This window comes from Trachurus japonicus, chromosome 11 (assembly GCF_045865225.1).
Source record: "Trachurus japonicus isolate A0001 chromosome 11, Traja_1.0".
Classification (NCBI taxonomy): Eukaryota; Metazoa; Chordata; class Actinopteri; order Carangiformes; family Carangidae; genus Trachurus; species Trachurus japonicus.
Window position 1 is genome coordinate 9,992,699 of NC_140917.1, and position 21,233 is coordinate 10,013,931.

The 21,233-nt window shown below is 41.8% G+C and overlaps 1 protein-coding gene across 2 annotated transcripts in view; it reads left to right on the forward strand.

Annotated features, from left to right (window-relative positions):
• LOC146978224 (zinc fingers and homeoboxes protein 2-like) overlaps nucleotides 1–21,233 on the forward strand; it is a 143,229-nt gene that overhangs the window by 23,429 nt on the left and 98,567 nt on the right. For both annotated transcript variants that reach the window (XM_085790918.1, XM_085790917.1), the window contains exon 2: nucleotides 19,033–19,217. The gene's annotated coding sequence lies outside the window, so the exon portion shown is untranslated. The remainder of the gene's footprint in view (nucleotides 1–19,032; nucleotides 19,218–21,233) is intronic.

Genomic DNA, 21,233 nt, shown 5'->3' on the forward strand with positions numbered 1-21,233 from the left:
ATTGGTTCGGGTTGCATTCCAGTCTAACGCACTTTGGTGTGTTTCCATATGAACCTTTCATATTAAAGTTTCAGCGACCTCCCTCCCTCCCTCCCTCCCTCCCTCGCTTCCTTCCTCGTGTCCTTCACAATAATCCGTCAGACTTCCTGTCAGATCCGTCCCGGTGGATCATGGTATCAGACGCAGAGTTACAGGCTGATAGAGGCTGATAGAGGCTGACAGTCTCGCCGCTGATGGTTTCATGTGTTTTAGCTAATTAGTGTCTCAAGATTAATGTGTTGATTATTAAATGGTGTGAAAACATTTCACATCCTGTGTTTAAACAGCCGCACTCTTTGCCTTCTCTCAGTGCCAGGAGGCATTTTGTCAGAGGAGGCGCCACTTTACACTCGATTCATTAATGTTATTTATTTAAAACCCGTCTGTAATTTCTGTTTTATTTTCAAATGAGGGAAGGGGGGTGGAGGGAGGACAAACTGTTGAATCGGTGAGAAGTTGGCGCGGACTTGGCGGACGGCTGAGGCTTCAGGCTGCAGCGGGCGGCGGCAGTCCGGAGGCTCTCGTCAGGTTTCTCTTTTTTTTTTCTGGTGAGCAGAGAGAAGGTATTTGGTTAAAGCCTGGCTCCTCCACTCATCTGCATCTTATTTGAATTTCCTGCTTGCATAATTCCTTGGTTAATGGGGAACTGCTCGGCACCACCACAGCTGTTTTGCCTTTCCTGCCTGGCAAGAATGCCGCTAACACAGCGGAGACGAGGGGAGGGGAGGGGAGAGGGAGAGGGGAATGAGAGCGCGCGAGAGAGAGAGGGAGCGAGGGGAGGGAAAAAAATGTTTAAAAAAGAGAAAAAAATCAAAAAAAAAAAAAAATCTGCAAGTCATGTGGTGCTAAAATACAGTACAAACAACGTGTGATCCCCCTGAGGACGGAGGAGGAGGAATGGAGTCAAACACACACCCACTCCCTGCTCGCCCCCCCAACTCCTGCATGTACAAATACTCTCTAACAGCACCACACCCCCTTCACTAGAGCCACACTGAGCATGTGCAGTGATAGTGATGAGTCTCTCCTCTTCTCCTCTTCCTCCCCCCTCCCCATCCTCCTCCTCCTCCTCACCCAGTCCTCAGCTCTGCTATGCTGGCCCTGTAATTGGTTGGTAACAGGCTTTACTTGGGCAGCACCACACTCGCGCCAGGCGGACTTCAACCGGCCGCATTAATCTGTTTACGCATTCACAGCCCTATTAGAGGCTGTTTGTTCGCTCATTAGCAAATAAAAAAAATAGCAAAACAATAAAACCCGAGCTGGAGTTTGAACCCTGCCACAGCTGCTGCGATATATAACAACTACGGATGTACGGGAATTTGTGTTGGTGTTGTTGCGGAGTGGGCGGGGCTTCCCTGATGGACCATGTGCCACGGTTTGCTGTGTGAGCCGACGACGTGTTGGTGTTGTTTAGATCCTGTGTGTCTCCAAACTTCTGAAATCGTCTCAGTTTAAGGGCCAAATAATAATTATGATGCTTAACAGATTGAGTCGCCGAATATGTTTTTTCTCAGTGTGATGTGTATTTTCAGATTAAATCAAATTAGCGCTAATACAACAGTCTGCATCCTGTCTGCCGTTTTGAAACACAGCTGGACAGTTTTACTCTGTAAATAATGAATCTTTTCTACTGTTATTTATCTTATCCTTTCTCCTTGTTTCTTTTTCTTTCCTCTCTTTTATTTGTATTGTTATTACCATGCTCTGTACCATAACTGTCAATATCAAGGTTACCATACAAATCACATCCCTGTTGTCATTTTCACATTATCCTGCTTTTAGACTTCAGAAGGGAATTGGAATTGATTGGTGAGTTAGTGGATCAATAGAAAAGTATTTATTATTTTTCAGGACCAATTTTGGAATTGGTCGTGTCGTTTATTAGCAAAACTGTTCACAGCTTTCTTTCTGTTTCATGTCATTGTCTGCTAAATATTTCTGTAAAACTGTGATCGCTCCTGTGATGTTTATAGACAAAACCATGAATGCATTGATAAAAAAGAATAATAATTAATCTTTAGTAGCAGTCTTGGATTGTTGATTTATTCTTTTTTTTCTTCGACACTGCAGGCAACCATGGATTTCATTTCCTTTAACCGCTTTAAAAGCCTGCAGATCCTCCAAACTCTCTTAAATTTAATAATCCATCACGACGGACCTTGTCTCTGTTTTTCTTGTCAAGGCTGCACTTGTTGTTGTTGTTGTGTGGTTTGACAGTTGCGGCTGATTTAATTTAGGTCCTATTTTCTTTTGTGCATAACAATTAAAAGTCTTTACGTGCAGCTTTGACCACAAACCCGATCAATATAATATCAGATATCGTGAAATTCCCCACCGTGCAGTGCAATAACCTTCTTTTTTAATAATATTTGGATTTTTGTGGCAGCCTTGCAGATTTGTGCAGCCGACCCTCAGTTCACTGTTGTACCCTGGCATGTGAATAATACAACTGCTGAAACCTGAAACATAAAATACAGTATTATAATGGTATATCATTTAATACTAATTAACTATAATAAAAAAACATCTGCAACATATAACTCAATACTACATTTACACATCCCGAACAACACAAATGTGAATATAATTCAGTATTGTACAAAAAATACCTGAATATATCACATTAGAAAGTATTTGTTCACATGAAGTACAGCAATATGATTATATATCATTAAAAAACAGTTGAAACATAAAATACAAGTTGTAGAAAAGTACCTGAACATAAGAATAATATAAAACAGCACTTAAAAAACATAAAGCACATGTGGTTTGCAGAGGCGGTGGATCTATATAATAGAGTACATAACATTATATGACTCAGTGTGAACCCTGTCCTAACCTGGTACAATTAATGTTGGCACTCGACGCTGTTACCTCGCATAACCCTGCGACACACCTGTCGTTGCCATGGTTTCATCATTGTTGTGTACCTTGCATATACATGTGTGAGTTCCTCGGAATTGCCTTGATGGATTTTTAACTCCGGTGCCAAGAGATTCACCAGTGAATGCACAGTACATAAATGCCTGTAGGCGGCTTGGTAACAATTTTCTTTCTTTTTTTTTTGTAAGGCTGCACACCTCACTGACTCTGTCCTGACACATCACACAGCAAAACTAGTTTAGCTTGTTAACGGGAAACAGAAAGAGACAGATGAGAGAGAGAGAGAGACATCTCTTGTCATCGCCTGATGGTGGAATTTCGTGCAGCTTAAAATTTATGATGTATAGGGGTTCGGGTAATATGTTGTTGACGTGCCAGAGAGCTAGTGTGAAATATGACCACACCTCATGCATGTGATGAACAAACAAGCGGGCGATGACAGAGAAGGTTATAGAAATGTTGTTCTGCCACAAAGCGTTTGAAGTAGCAGCAAGCGTGTCCTCAGATGCCCCTGCTTCCTCAGTGTTTACATCGGACCCTGAATGCAACGCAATGTAGCTGTGACACAAGTTCACCACAACAGCAAACATCACAGACACTTTATGACTTTGGACTTTATGTTGCCAGTTATATTTACTGATAAATTCTTATAGAGGAAATATTCATACTATAATGAGTGTGTGTGTCTGTGTGTGTGCTAGTGTCAGCTTGTGCATGGCCTTAATACAATCTTATTAGATGTTTTCACTCTCCGTGTGTATATGTGTGTGTGTGTGTGTAAACCTGATGTTTCCAGATCAGTCACAGCTGTTGTGTCTGCTTTTATTACTTCTCTCAGCAGGTGGGGGACACTTCTTTCTCCCCCGCTCTTCATTCAGTTCGTCATCTTCTTTGTCCCGTCCGTGTTATTAGTTCGGGCCGAGCGCCGGTCATCCTGACATATTGAGTCCTCACCGACACGAGGTTTCCCGGTGTCCTGCATCAATAACGGAGCAGGAATTTACCCCTGTCCGGATCAGTAATGAAATCTGGGGCGTCTTTGTTATGCAGCAGCAGTGGCGGTTGTTGAAGCTCAACTCATCACATGATGTTGGTGGAGGAGTTGTACATTTGTCGACCTTGGGTTTCAGGTTAAATCTGATCTTAATGCTCCCAGAAATACAGAACATGAGTTTTGAATCTTTTGTTTTCACCTCATGGAAACATTAGTGTGAATTTTTGTCAGATTTGTCAGGCTGATTCTGAGTCAGACCAAGTGTTGAAAAAACAGGAGATTAGGTTAATGATTGAAGCAAATTCGAGCCTCTTAAATTGTACCTTTACATGATCCTCAGAGTAAAAATGTTTGTTTTTTACCTTATTAATTGCAGCCCACAGTAGTTGATCATTCAACAAATGGGTAAATTGTTATAGACACGGAATGAACAAATGAATGTATCACTCAGCACCTTTGGTTTTGTTCCAGTTCTAATCGTTAATTAAAAAAATAAAAAAGTCAAACTTTTATTGTGAGGAGCCTGGGGCACACCTGCAGTAATCACACAGTCTAATCAACAGTTTTATATGACACACCTGTCAGGTGTGTTGATGAGCTTGGTGAAGAGGGAGGGGGATGCCGACTAAAACGGATTTACGACCCAAAAACAGTCTCGGTGCAGTTTTTATATCTTTTCTCTGGAGTTCAATCAACAGGTTGATGTCACCCAATGCTTCTATTAACCCATAAGAAGATATATTTGTAGTTTTAAGAGCCAAAAAAAATCTTAGTGTAGCTCAGCTTCTGTCTGGAGCTTGAGAAACAACCATTCGGTGTCAGCCAATCAGAAGAGAGGAGGCTCCGGGTCTCACTTCTGATTAGCTGACTGTTTTCTGAGTGATACGATAAAAAATAGAGACAATTTTATGTAAATCACTCAGAGAAACCAAATCCTGCAAAGGTTGGATGGTAGGTCCAGGTGGGCGGGGCCTGGTGACTGCTTTGTTGTGACATCACAAAGTGACAGGAAGTCCTGACGGCTGGTTTTAAGGCTCAGTTTCTGAATACAGGCTTAGTGCATTTCTCTGAGGACTGAGGATTTAATACTTTCACAGTATTAATATAGAACCTGGAGTTGATTCATTATCACAATACACACAGAAATCTGCTTTTATACAATAATATGGGACCTTTAAATATTGTCCCTTGATATTAAAAATATAACTTTGTGTTATATGAACAGATGTGGTGTATTTGGCTGGAAGCTGCTGCCTTCACTGTCACTTCAGGAGTGTGGATGTGGGTTGATAATATTAACTACATCTCACAACCAATACTTTCTGTCACCTGTTCAGTAAATAGACCAGTATGAGATGAGTCTTATGTAGCTCAGGTGACGGAGACGGATGTGTCACTAATATAATCTGAGCAGCACTGAGTCGTTAGGAAAAAGGTGTTTGAGTTTTTTCACGTTAAGGGAAATATTTCAGTCAGACTCCAAGGGAGAAGCCGATGTGCTAACCAGCTCCCAAAGCTCCTCACACTGCAGCAAAGTTAGCGTGCTAATAACGCAAATTTATATTAACGCCACCTTTTTCTTCTTTCTTTTTTTGCATGATTAATGTTCTGTTATATTGGTGTTTGGGCTGAACCACAGTTTGAATCATTTTCCCATGTTGGAGTGAAATCTGTGACCTGTCAGATTTTGTGGACACTGTGCCTGCTGTTGCACATTTTTCAGAAGAATAAGAATAGGAAAAAGGACGTGTAAACGTAAACGGCGTTAACTCTACACCAGGGTCAGGTTGACATGTTGGTGGAGCGTGAAAACTGAGCCGAGCTCTGGTGGAAATTTCTCCATCCTGTCTGTTAATTAAACCCTGGTGGACGACGTCGGCTGCCAGGAGGACGAGCTAAAGTAACGCTGAAGACACGCCACCGCCTCAAGTCGTGTTAATGTGAGCGGACTGCAGGCGTTCAGCCTCTCTGCAAATTTGTTTCACATTAAAGCTGCAGTGAGGCCTTTTTTAGGGTTTATCATTGGTGTGGTTAATGTATAATAAAGTCACATTTGCACATTTCCCCAGTATCTAACACTTGAAACATATTGCTTTAAAGGGACATTGTGTAACTTCTCCTGTTATCTGTTTACGAAAATCGATCATTTCGTTCAAAAGTCTGTTTTTCATTAATCAGTCATCACCTCCATCAACAAACTGTTCCGGTAAGCTCTGAATTTGCCGTTCATATCATTCAGTATATACATGATGCTGCATTCACCTGCAGTCGGGCAGACGGCCGTCGGTAACAAACCAGATGTCATTTTAATCACAGAAGTCGAGAGAAAGCCGGTAAAACGTGAGTCAGGTAAACAATACGACATCGCCATGACAACATATTGTCACGTGTATTGTTTTGCCTCGTGCTGATGGACCACTTGTTTACGTAGAGGCTTGTTTAAGCCGTTACTTGCAGCGGCTGTCGTCCGTCTGCCATCTGCCCAATTTCATGTGAATGCAGCATGAAAAATACGATTAAGTTGCTTGCGATATACAACCGCAACGCTAGATGGGAGTAATTCCTTCACAGTGTACCTTTAAGGAACATTTTGAACAAACATAAAAACATCACTCATGCGATCTATGAATCGACAGCCCCTATAGTTTCCTGCCCACACGTCATGATCGACAGATGGCTCATCCAATCAAGTGCAAAGTATTTATTTATTTTCTTTCTTTCTTTCTTTCTTTTTTTTCTAAGCGTCTGCCCCGTTTTCCCCAACAGTTTCCGACGAAGCCCGTTCCAGATGGTTCTGTGTGACGAACCATCTGCTGCGTCGGGTTAAGATCCAGTCAATCAATAGTTAAAGAAGCACTCATGCTGTCACATGCTCTGGAAGTTGCTACGGTCTGAATTTTGCGGTGGCAGCGACCCACATGACTCACAACACAACCGAGAGTGAACGGGACAACACAGTGAAACACACACACCCACACACACACCCTCGCTTTTGCATCGAGGTGCTATCGAGCAAGGCAGGAAGGAAAGTAGCATCGCATCAGTGCAGCATTAATGCTTGTATCTGCGTCAGTGTATGCGTGTGTGTGTTTGTGGGTGAGCATGAGTTGCTTATCAATTCTGAGCTCATTGTCTCTCTGCGTGTCGTGTTGTTGTTGTTGTTGTTTTTGTTGTTGTGTGGAAATCCCCACAGTTTCACTAATGTGTTGTCATTAAGCCAGAAACAAGCGGGCAGTTAATTTTTTTTTCACTTCCTTAAGTTTGACATTTTACCACCCACCAGTCGAGTTTTTTCCCTTTTTCTTTTTCATAATATGAGTTTTATGTCTCGGGAAGCCCCACCCCTTTAATTTAAAAATAAAGTCATGGGATTTTGTTGGATTCTTTTACAGTGTGTGAGAAACCGTGTCTATATTTGGATGAGGACGATTCATGAGCAAGTGTAAAGTGTTAATCCCCTGCAGCTGTTGGCTGTAGGTCAAGTCAAGTGGGTTTTTATTAAACAAATCCAAGTCTTCGGGGCAGTAACTCGTTCAGACGAACCAAACAAACCCGTGCAGTTTGACTCGACGCTAAAAATACAATATCTTCTCACAGCCAAAATGGACTTTATGCTCCCATATGTCACACTTTTTACTGTTGTTTTTTATTTGAAGTGTTCAATTCAATTTGATTTTATTTCATTCGTATGACGTCACTTCATAATATATTATCTAAAGGCTCTTTATGGGGTAAATAAGTGACTTAATTATGCAGAGAAAGCGGCAGTTCTCACAAAGAGCAGCATTTGGCGCTGGTGACTCAGAGTGGGAGGGGCCGTCTGCCTCGACCAGTTGGGTTTGAAAGGGAAAACGAGGAAGATAATCAACAACAGTTTACACTGATGATGATTATTAATAGCAACAGTGAAAATATTAACAGATATACCCACAGGAAATGGTGATGTCATAAGTGCTTGTTGTGAAACACAGGCAGCAAGTAGCGAAACAGTCTTTATATGTAAATGGAAAAGACAAATTAAAGTTAAGTACTAGAATACCAAAGTAGTTTTTACGACTGTGTTGGTCAGTCTGTCGGCTTGACAATCCTTTTTTAAAAGAATAAAACAGTCCATAAACAGTCCAGAGAGCTTTATCTTATTAGATCACATTTAATTTGCAGTTGCAGCTGCATGTTATTGCCATAAATCAGCATTAATATCATATTGTGTTAGCGTTTGTCTTCTTGTTACAACCCCAGTACTAGTAGATCAATAAGTATTAATCCATAACAAGATATATTTGTAGTTTTAAAAGGCAAAAACCATCTCAGTGTAGTTTTACATCTCCTCTCTCTGCTTCCCTCTGGAGCTTGAGTAACAACAGGTCGCTGTCAGCCAATCAGAAGAGAGGAGGCTCTGAGCCTCTCTTCTAATTGGCTGACATTTTTTTCTAGTGTTTGAAAAGAAATGTAGCAAATTGCAGGATTCGGTTTCTCTGAGTGTTTTATCTGCAAAGGTTGATTGGCTGGGTCCAGGTGGGCGGGGCTTGGTGTCTGCTCTGTTGTGACATCACAAAGTTACAGGAAGTCCCGACAGGTTGTTTTAAGGCTCGGTTTCTGAATACAGGCTGTGAGTGTTTCTCTGTGGACTGAGGCTTTGATACTTTCACAGTGTTAATACCGAACCTAGAACCAATCAGATGATCTGAGCGTCTCTTCCATGGTGTTACACTTCTATCAAGTCGAGACGGATTTAAACTGAGAACGGTCCAAATCAAATACCTTTTTTTTTCCTTCACTCGTATCTTTGACCACAAACTCACACCTTCAGGATTATTTTCTCCGACTTGACAGATCTCCTTGTCACCGTCTGAATATTCACCTCCTGTGGACGACGGGGTGGACCGCTCCTTCTTTTTAAAGCTTCACTCCAGACTACAGCGACAGAGCAGAGCTATATCTCCGACATCACAGTGTAATCTGATTCACTTTTGATAATAAAACATTTCTGATAAGTGGAGCTTTAATGATAAAAAACAAAACAAAATAAAATAAAATATTGTTTTACATCACCCAGTCCTGCAGCTTCAGATACATCCAGCTGACTGTCACCACGGAAAAGCCCCACCCCCACCCCCCTGTACAGGAGCAGAGAGACAGACAGTGAGACAGACAGACACCCCCTCACTACCACCACTTAAGGAGAAAACCCACAAAGCTAATTAATTAGGGCCGACTGGTTCATTTGCATGTTTTGTAAGCACTAATTAAGATATGCAAAATATCCAGATGAGTGCCGCAGCCTAAATGTATTTTAAGCGGCTCGTCGGCGCTGAGGTATGGACAGGAAAATAGATTGAGGCCGCGTCCTCCGCCGTCACATTAATCTGAGGCTTCCTGTGTCAGAGCGACCTCGGCAGGAAGCGCAGGACATACAGGAATTTTTTTCTGGGGGACTTTTGGCACTTAAATATTAATACGGCGTGTAGTGACAGAGAGCAGGGACAGCTGGACCTCACGTATGATGCAAAAGGACCGCAAGACGTGCAGCACGGAGCGTATAGACAGGAGAGAGGAGGAGGAGGGGGGCAGTTTATTATCTCTGATCCATCAGAGTGTGTGTGTCGACTCTCAGCCGACGGGTCGCTTCACAGAAATGTAAAAATGAAACACAGCTTCCTAGAGCTCAGTCAGCAGCTGTTTGTCTGGCACAAAGTAGATCCACAGAGAGGTGCATACAGGACAGTGTTTATGGGATATTAAGTCATTATTCTATATGTTTTTAATAACACAATATCACATCACATCATGTTATGTAGGTTAAAAAAGAAGTTGGAAGAGGAAAGGGTAAATTTCCAAGTTTAAAAACATGTTTACATACTTTGTACGAGTTGACATGTGTCACTCAAGCTCAACTTTTGAGTTGCACTTAGTGAAACTGAAATATCATTCATTCAGTCATTGTCATTGTCATTCAGTCATTGTGTTGCCTGTGTTCTTCCAACTTTATGAAATGGAGAAATGTGTTTTCTTCCTTGATTTAAAAAAAAAGAAGTTTTGATCTTGATAAAAAATGTTTTCTCTTAAAATGACAACTGCAGTGTTTTTCCTTGCATACTTTAGCCAATTTGTGAGTTTTTTTTTCCTTGCAAATTTATGACTTAATAATATCAGAGAACATTAAAGTTGAAAATTCAGAGTTTTAATCTCTGAAGTTTCCACCTCCCAGTCCAGTGCATTTTTTTTTTTTGTCTTAACCTTAAATGGCCCTAATTCGCTGCAGCATATCAGCAAAATTTAGATATTGAGCAGGCACCTCTTTTTTTTTATGAGACTTTTATGACAATTTGAAGTTACAAAGCAACAAAACAAGACTTAATCAGATTGGCCTTCATGTCTGGACGGCATCACGATCCCATTCAAGTTGGTGTCAGCTGCTTTCGGCTGTTTATCTGTTTTCTTCTCCTCCTGCCCTCCTCCGCTTACATACACAGCGTTTCAATACAGCTACACTCACAATAAAGCTTCTGTTCCTAAACAAGTGATAAATAGTGGCCCCATTAAGATCACTTCAGAGCTGCTGCTGCAAATCCTGATCTTTATTTATTTATTTTTTTACCACGACGTCGCCTGACAACATCGTTAAGCAGCACACAACTAAAAGACAAAAAGACGGAGCTGTGATTTCAGCTGGATTTACTGTAGAATGATCAGTCGGAGGGGAAGTCAGACTCATGTTGACTCGAAGCTTCGTCCGTTGTTGGATTTTGTCGCTGAGATAAACAACTTAAAGTGAAATACAAACATCCACTGTTGTTTTTTTAAGTGTTAAAGTTGTTTAGTGACAGCGACCTTTGAGCCTCAGGAGGAAACGCACACAAACACACACTCACATTCACATTAACACACACACACGCACACACACACACAGAGTCCCAAAGCGGAGCTGGTTAGTATCAGGTTGGTGATGGATGGAGGATGAGGTCAGTCCTGAGGGGGATCCAGACTCTCTGGAAAAGACCTGTTGTTCTCTCTCTCCCTCTCTCCCTGCTGGGCTGCAGCACTGATGATCTCATCCACTCACTCACACACACACACACACACACACACATGCATGCACACAAACACCACATGCACTTAGCACATCCTGGGGAAAACACTGCTGGTGATTCCCTCTTAAAGGAGCTTCATGATGTTTAGATGTCGATCACCGGCTGCAGATAAACAGCTGATGGTTAATGACTGATTTTTAACAGGAAATATGTAAAAACCAACAAAAAAAAGTACTTAAACCTTAAAGGGGTAGTTCAACATTTTGGCAAATTGGCCCATTGCTATAATCCCTATAGTCATATCAGTAGGTTCGTTACCTTTATTTGTCAGTGCAAGCTATTTTTAGAACGGCGGAGCAGAGCCGTGAGCTGCTCAGACCTACGCTACGGAGGCTAATGGGATTTCTTGGTTTCCTTCTCATCAAACTCATCAAATACACAATCCAAAAACCAATTTGCCAAAATGTTGAACTACCCCTTTAAGGTTTAAGTACTTTTTTTTTGTTTTTTACATATTTCCTGTTAAAAATCAGTCGATAACCATCAGCTGTTTAAGCCAAAACAGCTGATGGTTAAACTATCCCTTTAATGTGATGTAGTTTTTTCCCCACTGTAAAGCCCCATGTTTTATTCTGAAGGTCTAAACTGTAAAAGAGACTTGGTTGTAGTAAAAAAACAACAGGGATATCAGCATGATACATGTATTTTTTAAGATTAAGTGTCACTTTCACTTCCTGTGATGTCAGAGCTGATAAACGTCCACAGAGTCACAGGAAAAATAGCAACAACTTCCTTGAAACTCGTGTTTTTAAGTTTTATGCCGAACCACAGTGCAACAGTAGTTGTGGTTACTTCACAACAAAGAGGAGCTGGTAACAGTGAGTTCTGCCTGTTTCATTTATTTTCCACAAACAGAGCTGCACAACAACACAACATTGTTTGTGTTTCGTGGAAAACTTTGATACTGATTTTTAACATTTAATCTGACATTATCCAAAAAGACTTTGTGTTTGTGTGTGCACAGTGTTTGTCCTGCAGAAACTCCATTAAGTGGTTTTTATTGTTTTTTGATGATGTGTCAAACTGAAGGTGTGGTTTAATAAAAGTTCTTTCACTCTTTGTTGAAAGTTAAATTGATTTTTGAATCGGTTTCGGATTAAATTTGACACATTTCTTTTTGCAGTCAGTCAACAGTCAGAACTGAGGTTGTCTGAGTTTGATACGAGCACTTTCTCACCCCATCAAAGCAATTCATATGTTGCCACATGTCAGATTGTAATTTCTTATTTTCTGCTAAAGCCTAAATCACTCTCACTCTGAGAAAATAGAGTAATGCTTTAAGATCTACGGATAAAAGAACAAGACTTAAAATTGTATTTGACAATTGCATATATACGCACACACACTCTTGTATAAATCTTTATTCTTTTAAAACTGTCTCCTCCTGTGCGTATAAATAACTGTATATAACAGTCGTTCTGAACAGTATCAAGTGTATTTATATAGAGATTTCAGATTTGACACTAATTTCTCTCCTCGTTCCTTTGACAAAACCTCCTCACGTCGTTTACACAACTGAACTAAGCCGAGTGTTTCGGCTCCGTGTTCAAGAACATTATATTAATTTCACATTATCTCCTTTGTTGGAACCAGACGCGTCAGGAATCTGATGAAATCTCCTTCCAAACAGAAACAGATGCTGCCACATCTGTTGGAAACTCAAGACGTTTTCTCTGAGTCAGTCCTCGGTCAGGCTCGACCTGCGTTTTGTTTAAACCGGTTTAATGATGATTTCCTCAGCGTTAACGCATCAAAACCCCCCGAAAAAACTGGGTCCCGGTTCAGAGGTCTCATCCTTCCCAGGCTGCAATTAAAGGCTGCAAGTCATTTTAAACGCTCCTTCGCATGCATCCTCGTCCTGGACAATGACAAAACGTATCCCAAGGTTGTTTCCGCAGTAGTAATGAGAATAATACGGGAGAAAAACACAGAAAGAGAGAAAGACGATACCATTTAACTCGACAGATAACGCTACAACTGTGAAAGTTGGTATAGCGGTAAGATGTTGCAATAATAAGGACAGGAACAGCTGGGGACATGAAGCATAAATCCTCAGCCTTGGTGGTTTATTTATGAATGTTTACCTCTGTGTTTATGGGCGGTACGATTCAGGTTACGATTTCGCATTTCCGAATTCGGTTGCTAATGATTCTCGATTCCAATTTCTTTCAAAGAGGTGGGATCTAAAAAGTTGGCATGGTCTGTAGAGGTGGGAATCACCAGAGGCCCTGCAAAATGATATTAACACGATACTTGTGTCTCGATATGATGCTGTTGCGATATATGCTGCGATATATTGCAGTTTTTTAGCTTTTTTCAACTGCATATGATGTCTTTTTTTCCCTAATGAGATAAACTTCTTAGTCTGTTCGTCTCTCTTCAGTCATTTTTATTGATGCAAAATGGGACTGTCAAGCAAACGTACATACCGTATTTCCTCTAATAGAGGCCGAGGCCTTTATTTACTTTAGCTGCCCAGGGGAACCGGCCTGTATTGGAGACCGGCTTATATTTGAGAGAGGCTATTATTTCTTCCTCTGTTTCATGCTGGTGCTCAAATTTGACAGTTACCGTGCTCAGTTTTCATTCTGCCTACAATTAATTATATTTTTTTACACATTACTGTAGCAGGTACCGCAACAGCAGCGATCAGCTGGACAGGATTAGGCTAATAAACGCTGGAGCACAAGTGGTCAGAATGAATGAATAAATAAATAAAAGTAACACCATGTCATGCGCAGACCAGTTTTGTCACAGATCGGGTAGCGTCGCAAATCGGGTAGTGACACGCCATGCTGCTAAAGCTCTCTTCGGTCGAGTTGTCAGTGACTGTTTCCTTGAAGCGTGGGTTCATGTGGCACTTCAGATCTAGCTACTGCCATCTGCTGGCACTTGTGGGTTACTGCATCCGTGTTTGGCCGCCTGAGACCAGTGCATCCACAGTGACTGAAATTCAGGTTTTTTCTGTTTGTTTGTTTTTTTCCCATTGACCCGGCCTGTATTTGGGGCCGGCCTTTATTTGTTCGTGTAAACCACGCCCCCGGCCATTATAACAGACCCGGCTATTAAATAGATACCGGCTACTATTAGAGGAAATACGGTATCTGACAAACTGAACTGTTTTTATTACATGCTAGTCATACTTAATTAAATGCTAACATGTGGACGTGAAGTAAAAATAGAATATACATGTTTGATTTAAACACGAGCGGCGTTTTCTGGATTTCTTTCAGTGATGCCTCCAACAGCAGCATCGAGTAGACTAAACAAGCAATTATTACTACAGTACCAAAACCTTCAATTCACGCTTGCAATTGATATAATAAAAGATCAGATTCTTGGCGTCGGTATACCTATCAATACAATATTGCCATGAAAATAATTGCAATACTTCACTGTATCGATTTTTGGACCCCCAATGGTCCACCACTATCACCTGCAGTCGGCGGACTGCAAGCCAGAGACGAAGCGCAAATGAAAATTGTTTAGGGGAATCTAATTGTTAGAACTGGTTCCATTTGATTCTGGATTGTCGATGCCCGAAGAGACAGAATAGTGACAAACCATCAAACCAGGACAATGAAGGAAGGAAGTGTTTTTTAATGAGTCGTTTTGTAAAACAAAGACTTGACTTTAAGCGGAAGTTGAACTGATTCTAAAGCAAAGTACAGCTCCGATGTATGTATGTATCCCCGATTCGTCACTGTTCATTCACTGGAAGTCTTCTGACTCCCTGATTTAATCGCTGCTCTAATGGGTTCTCTGTGAAGGACAATAATAGCCTAAATGCTGTTGTGGAAGTCGGCTCTCCGTTAATTGGACTCCAGCAAAGAGACCTGTGCTCCCCGTTGGGGGGGGACCAGGCGGCCCACAAGGCTGAAGGAATTATCGTTCAATCTGACCATGTTCTGTCCGGTGAGTTCGCTAAGATGCCCTCAGGCCGCCGTTATAATCTGCCCCTCAGGAAAACAAACCGCCACTCCATGTCCTTCACTCCCGCTGCTGTCATGCTACTGAACACAGACCCCTGCCTGTTTTAAATGACTCTTACAGGCCTTTGAAACCTGTTATTTTTAATTTTTCACGATAGTTTTACCAGTTTTTAAATCATATTTCTAGTTGCTTGCCATTCCTTTGCTCTTTGGGGATGTGAGGTGTCATGTAATTACAGTTTTGGAATAAAAAATACGATAAAAAGTGCAGAAAGTTTTAGATTATTATCCATGTTGCAAGTGCACAATAAGAAAAAGTGGTTCTTTAGCTGCAGAGTGATTCAATCAGCTGACTGTGTTTGAGAAGAGCCCGTGTTAAAAGGAAGCATTGAAGCAATGTAAGTGGGTAAAAGACCAATAACAGCTTTATAAATGAATAAAAAACCCAGTGGCTTTCACATCTTACAGAAAGAGTAAGGCCACAAAACCTTGGCAGAGAGGTCGCAGCGATGTGTGCTATAATCATCTGCAGTAACAAACCTTAAAGCAGAATGAAAAGACTGAAAGAGTTCAGCAGCTTCAGAGTCACAGAGCGGACCTTTCAAAGTAAAACACCGGACTTTTATTTAGTTTGTTTGTTGTTATTTTGGTCAGTAAGAGCATCGATCCACGCCGCGGAGAAACTGCTGAATGTGTAGTTCACTGTGTGTGTGTGTGTGTGTTTCCTCCAGAGCGAGATATTGCTTTAAGGTTAATGTTGAGAATGAACTGAAGTCAATGGAAACAGCACAGCAGTAAAATAATGCAAACACACACACACAGACAAGGACAACACATGATTCAGCTCTACACAAGTACACACACATACACACACACACACACACCCTTGTACACCTTCAACAAACTGAAGACATTTCGGCCAATTAAATCAATCTGTTTTAGGATTTCAGCTTGAGCGTATACATGGGTTACAAAGTGAACTGGTTGGGTGTTTACGTGCGCCGACGAAACAAATGCTTCAAATTTTTCGTGCACGCGCAGCCGTGAGTGGTTACGTTACTATGGTTACAACAATATTGATTACGGAAGTGCTGCAGCTGTGACCAAAAACAAAACAGAAACATGGAAATACATTGTTTGTTGTTATAATATTCTCTTATTAAGCAACAGCGTGACATACAGTAATATGCCTACTTTTAGAATCCAGCAGCATGAGAAGAAGAGGAAGCCTTTTGGAGTCGGAAGTGCGCATACAATATGTTTCCGGCGTAATATTTTGATGTTTTAGTACAGTGTTTTTCAACCTTGGGGTCGGGACCCCACGTAGGGTCGCCTCGAATTCAAATGGGGTCGCCTGAAATGTCTAGTAATTGATTAAAAAAAGTTACTGATAAAAACATTTTTTTAACTAATTATTATTCTTTTTAAAATTATGATTTAAAACACCACATACAATCTTAAACAACTGTATTCTAAACTTTCACTTTCTCAAATATGAATCGAGTTAAAAAAAAATGCAGCATATGGAAATATCTGAGCTGGCGCATCTTGATTGACGGATGCAGATTCGCCAGAAATTTGTGATATCAAAATGGGGTCACAAGCCAAAAAAGGTTGGGAACCACTGTTTTAGTACGTCCAGTAGATAGATAGATAGATAGATAGATAGATAGATAGATAGATAGATAGATAGATAGATAGATAGATAGATAGATAGATTTATTGTCTGCCCCAAAGGGTAGCAGAAATTTGTTTGTAGTAAATAGGTTTCTCTTGAAGTTCATCTTGGAGCGGTGGATTTCTTGCTTGACATTTTCGCTTGAGTGGCAGCCAATCGTGCATGCGTGCATGAGTACGTCAAGTCCTGAGCATGCGAACGCAACACGAACACAGCCAGAAGTCAACCCGTTTCAAGGTTTACATGACAGACAGAACGCTTTAGAAAAGGTTTAAAGTATACCCCCTTCAAACCGAATTGGAATTTCAATCGGTTTGGGGTATTTGAGACGGTTTGAGGTGTTTATATGAAGTATTTTCAGTCGGTTTGATGAGGCGGTCAGGAGGACACATCTGGTACATCACACACACACACACACAGTGGTCCAGATGTTCAGATAAACATTCTGATTCTTATTTCTGTCTCTCTGACTCTGTTAAACTCTTTTACATCGATAATGTGAAGCACAGTCTTAATATTAACACTGGTTTTCTTGGCGGTAGATGTTGCTGAAACTCACAACAACACTCACTCACGTTCATGCTGTCTCAGAACCAGCTTCGTCTGCAACTGGTTGCTGCTCATTAAGCTTGAAACTTCATCTGAACCCCCCCTACTCACTCCCTCCCTCACTCCCCCCGACTCACAGCGCTGGCTGCTTTGTGTCTGAGCGCCGGCTGCTTCAGGGCATCGAACTCCTGAATCCTGCTCCTGCAGCTCAGCCTGTGGTTCAGCAGGTGTGAGCCGGAGGTTTTCCACGTCTCACACGTCGTCGCTGCATTTAAAAAGAAAAGAAAAAAAAAGATTGATGTGTGTGTGTGTGTGGGCAGCAGGTATAGAGCTGAGAAAATGAAGTCTTTTTTAATAATAATGAACAGATTCACAGGTCTGAGGAGCGATCAGACACCACCAGCGCTGTGCAGACGGGGTTTTTACCTGTTCGTTCACCTTCTGTGGTGAAAATAGTGAGCTGCACACTTACAGCGTCTTCATATCTGACGGCTGAGTTGTTTTAAATCTGGGTGGTTGAGCTGCTTCTGTTTCTGAGCCTCTGTTGTAATAAAAGTTCTCCAGCCTGTGTCCATGATACAGTATGTAAACACCTACACGCCTACACCACCGCCCCACCTGGACGACGCGCAGGTGGATTCATAGTGTGCGTGATGTGTACTGTACTGTAGCTTCGATTTGCTTATTCACACACCTGAGAGCCATAAATCCATTTTTTATTGATTAATTTGAATTTACGCTTCGGGACGCTGTTTAGAAATGAAAATCAGAATTCACTTTAACCCGGGTTGTTAACGGTTCAAAGCCCTGAGTGACTTCAGCAGTGTTGAGCTCGTAAACGTCAGGAGGTCGTCTCTTCGCTCTCCATTCGATTTCTTTAGTGTTCGATCTCGAGTAAAATTTTGTGGGGAAGAAAAAGAAGAAGAATGAGAATAAAAAGAGTTCCTGGTGGAAATATAATAAAGATGCTGTGGAGTTTCACATCTCCACAGATGAAGCGGTTGTGTATTTAGAGCTGAAAAGCCTGAATTCGTCGACAATCGACCTCAGATTGGAGCTACAGAGCCTCAAACTCATCTGAATAATTCATTTGTGGTTTGTAATTTGAAATTTTTTTTTATTAAAACTGTTCACACAACATCTGTACAGCAAATTATAAACCATTATTCAGTCGTTATTCATCTTTTAAATAGGGCAGAATCAGATGTAGAGCTATAGGTAACGACTGAATGCATTATTCATATCCATCCTGTCACGTCTCTGGTGACATCATCACAGACGCTGGCTTCTCATTGGTTCCTCACTAAAGGTTCAATCTGATCAGCTATAAGGAGCCGTTACAGTACGACACCGGCGACGCACACAGATGTACACATGTTGAATGTGTGTGTGTCTCTCTTTCTCTCTTTCTGTTTCTGTCTTTGTCACTTCCTCCCTTCTCTCTGCGTTTTGGCACATGTTGCCACGGTAACTACTGCCCCTTTTTTTTTTTTGGGCCAAGTTGTAGTGATGCGGTTTTTAAGGCCCACACTGGGCTTAAACCACAGCTTCATTTATGCACGCGCACACACACGCACACGCACACACACACACAGTCATCAACACCTCTGCCTCTGTCTGCAACTGTCCAACACACACACACACACACAGACGCACACACACACACACAGCGTCACACCTACACACAGTACAGTAGTTCCATTTTGTCTTTGATTTGTCTTCTGTTCTCTCTCACACACTCTTTTATGCACTCATACACACACACACACTCACACTCAGCCTCTCTCACACACACACTCACACACAGCCTCTCACACACACACACACACACACACACACTCACTTACTCCTCTCTGCTTTCAGATCCCACAGGAGATTACCCAGAGTGCCGCTGGCCTGAGGACCGTCCAGAGAGGAGAAGAGAGCAGAGAGGGAGAGATAAAGCGACACATCCAGGACGACAGCCGATTGGAGGAGGAGGAGGAGGTGGAGCCTCAGCGACAGCCCCTCCCCCTCCTGCCAAGCCCCTCCCCCTTTGAGGAAGTGCAGTAAGTAACCAACTCTTTTTCCTCCTTTAATCTCTTTGTCAAGAGGAAGTCGTCGTCTTTTACACTTTTGTTGCACGAATGCAACATTTGTTTTGAAACCGTTTCCTCATCAGAGGTTTTTTCTCAGCAGTTGTTGGTTCATCTCTACGTTAGCTGGCTGTTTGCTAGCTGCAAAAAACACATTTTGCATTTTCAGTCGCTCTGCAGCTTTAACCAGCAGAAGTGTAAAAGCTCCTCGTGGGCAGAGAGGTGAACTTTATGAACTTTTGGTAGAAAAAAAAAAGCTCAGTAAATGCCATTTTGGCATTTGGCATTTGCCACCAGGTCTTGGGTTGTGTTTGTTTAATGGCGGCACCACAGGATGTAGGAGCCAGAGTTATTGGGGGGAGGAGGAGGAGGAGGTGCGACTCCTGTGTTCCTCAAACCGAGTGAAATAAACGAGTGAATGAACGAACGTGTGGAGCTGTGCTCAGGTTCGACAGGTGAGGCTCGTTTGTCTTTTTTTCTGCTTTGTCTCTGGATCATGATGATGGTGATGGTGATGGTGATGATGATGATGATGGAGGTCCAGGATCTGCAGTTGCTCCCTTACGGAGGTGATTTCTAACGCTGTGGTGTAAAAGTGCGTTTTCAGGCTATAATTAATCCGTCGCGTGCGATCAGACCTTCACACGGTGTCAGCAGCTGTTTTCACTCGATGCCTCGTGTGTGAACGTGAAGGTGAAGTGACGTCGGACCTGCGCCGTCAGCTGCAGTGTTGAGAAGAGGGAAGCAAATAAGGGTAGTGCTTTTTAAATGATCCAATTATTTAAAATCAGTATAAAAATAGGTTGTTAACACTTAATGAATCATAAATAAACACATTTTCATACATTAAAGCAGAAGTAAGTGGAATGTTTGTGTTAATATAAGTCTTAAATAGTTATATCTTCCGACAGCAATCACTTATATACGTAGAGTGTTTGGTCTGAAACACGGGTCTGTCAGTCACTCTGCTCTGCTGTAAGCCGAGGAGAAAACTTTCCTTGCATCCTACAACCTTTATCCAATGAGGAGAGAGAACGGCATAAAGGGGCGGTCCTCTCTGTGTGTGCAGCCAAGGGATGCGCGTGAATGTGGTGACGTAGGGACGAGGGCGGGGGCTGCTAACTCCATCGGCTGACAGGAAGTTGGCCAAAACCACCGGATCGCTTACTTCAGCTTTAATGCAGGCTCACTATTTGGCAAGATGAAGTTAATTCTAACTACTCGTTAAACTAAATACCTTCTACCATTTATAGCTGGTAAAATGAGCCTTTTAGGAACTCAGTCATAAATGTTGATGGGATTCACACTTTACATGAATGTGGTCATTTGATCTGATCTGTTAAATGACCGTTAGGATTCTGATGGTGGTTAATGGGATCACTATTTGGCAAGCAACAGGTCACTGCCACAGCCGTCGTGTTATACCAGCTCATAATTGATCTACAGTGTTAACAGGCCACTGATAAACAAATTATAACCATTATTTAATCCTTTATAATGTTTGTCTTGTTGGAGAGAACGTGTGAAGAAGCTCCAGTCACTTCATTAATCGCTGCAACTTTTCCACCAGCTCAAATGTGATGATTCGGTTCTTATGGCTTTTTTGTTTGGTTTTGTTTTCTCCCTGTAATTCATTAGAAATATAAAACAATGAGTGATGAGGCAAATATTTGTTGGTAGGAGGTTTCAGTCACAGTAACAGTTATCGACTCGGAGCTGCTTCTTCAGGGCTTAATGATCCACAGTGTTGAAACTGTAACGTGTTTACAGACAAACACAGCAGAAGTGCAGCAGGACTCTCGGCCGCGCATTAATCAGCCGACGCTCGGAAAACAAACGGCCGACGTCACAGAGCTCGGCCCAAACACCACACGCCACAGGTGCCCGTCTTCTTCGCTTAGGATTTTTTAGCTCGGTAACTTTTTTTTTTATTTGATCACTCTCACGCTGCTGAACATCAAGCATGGAGATCCAGAGAGGAAACGAGGA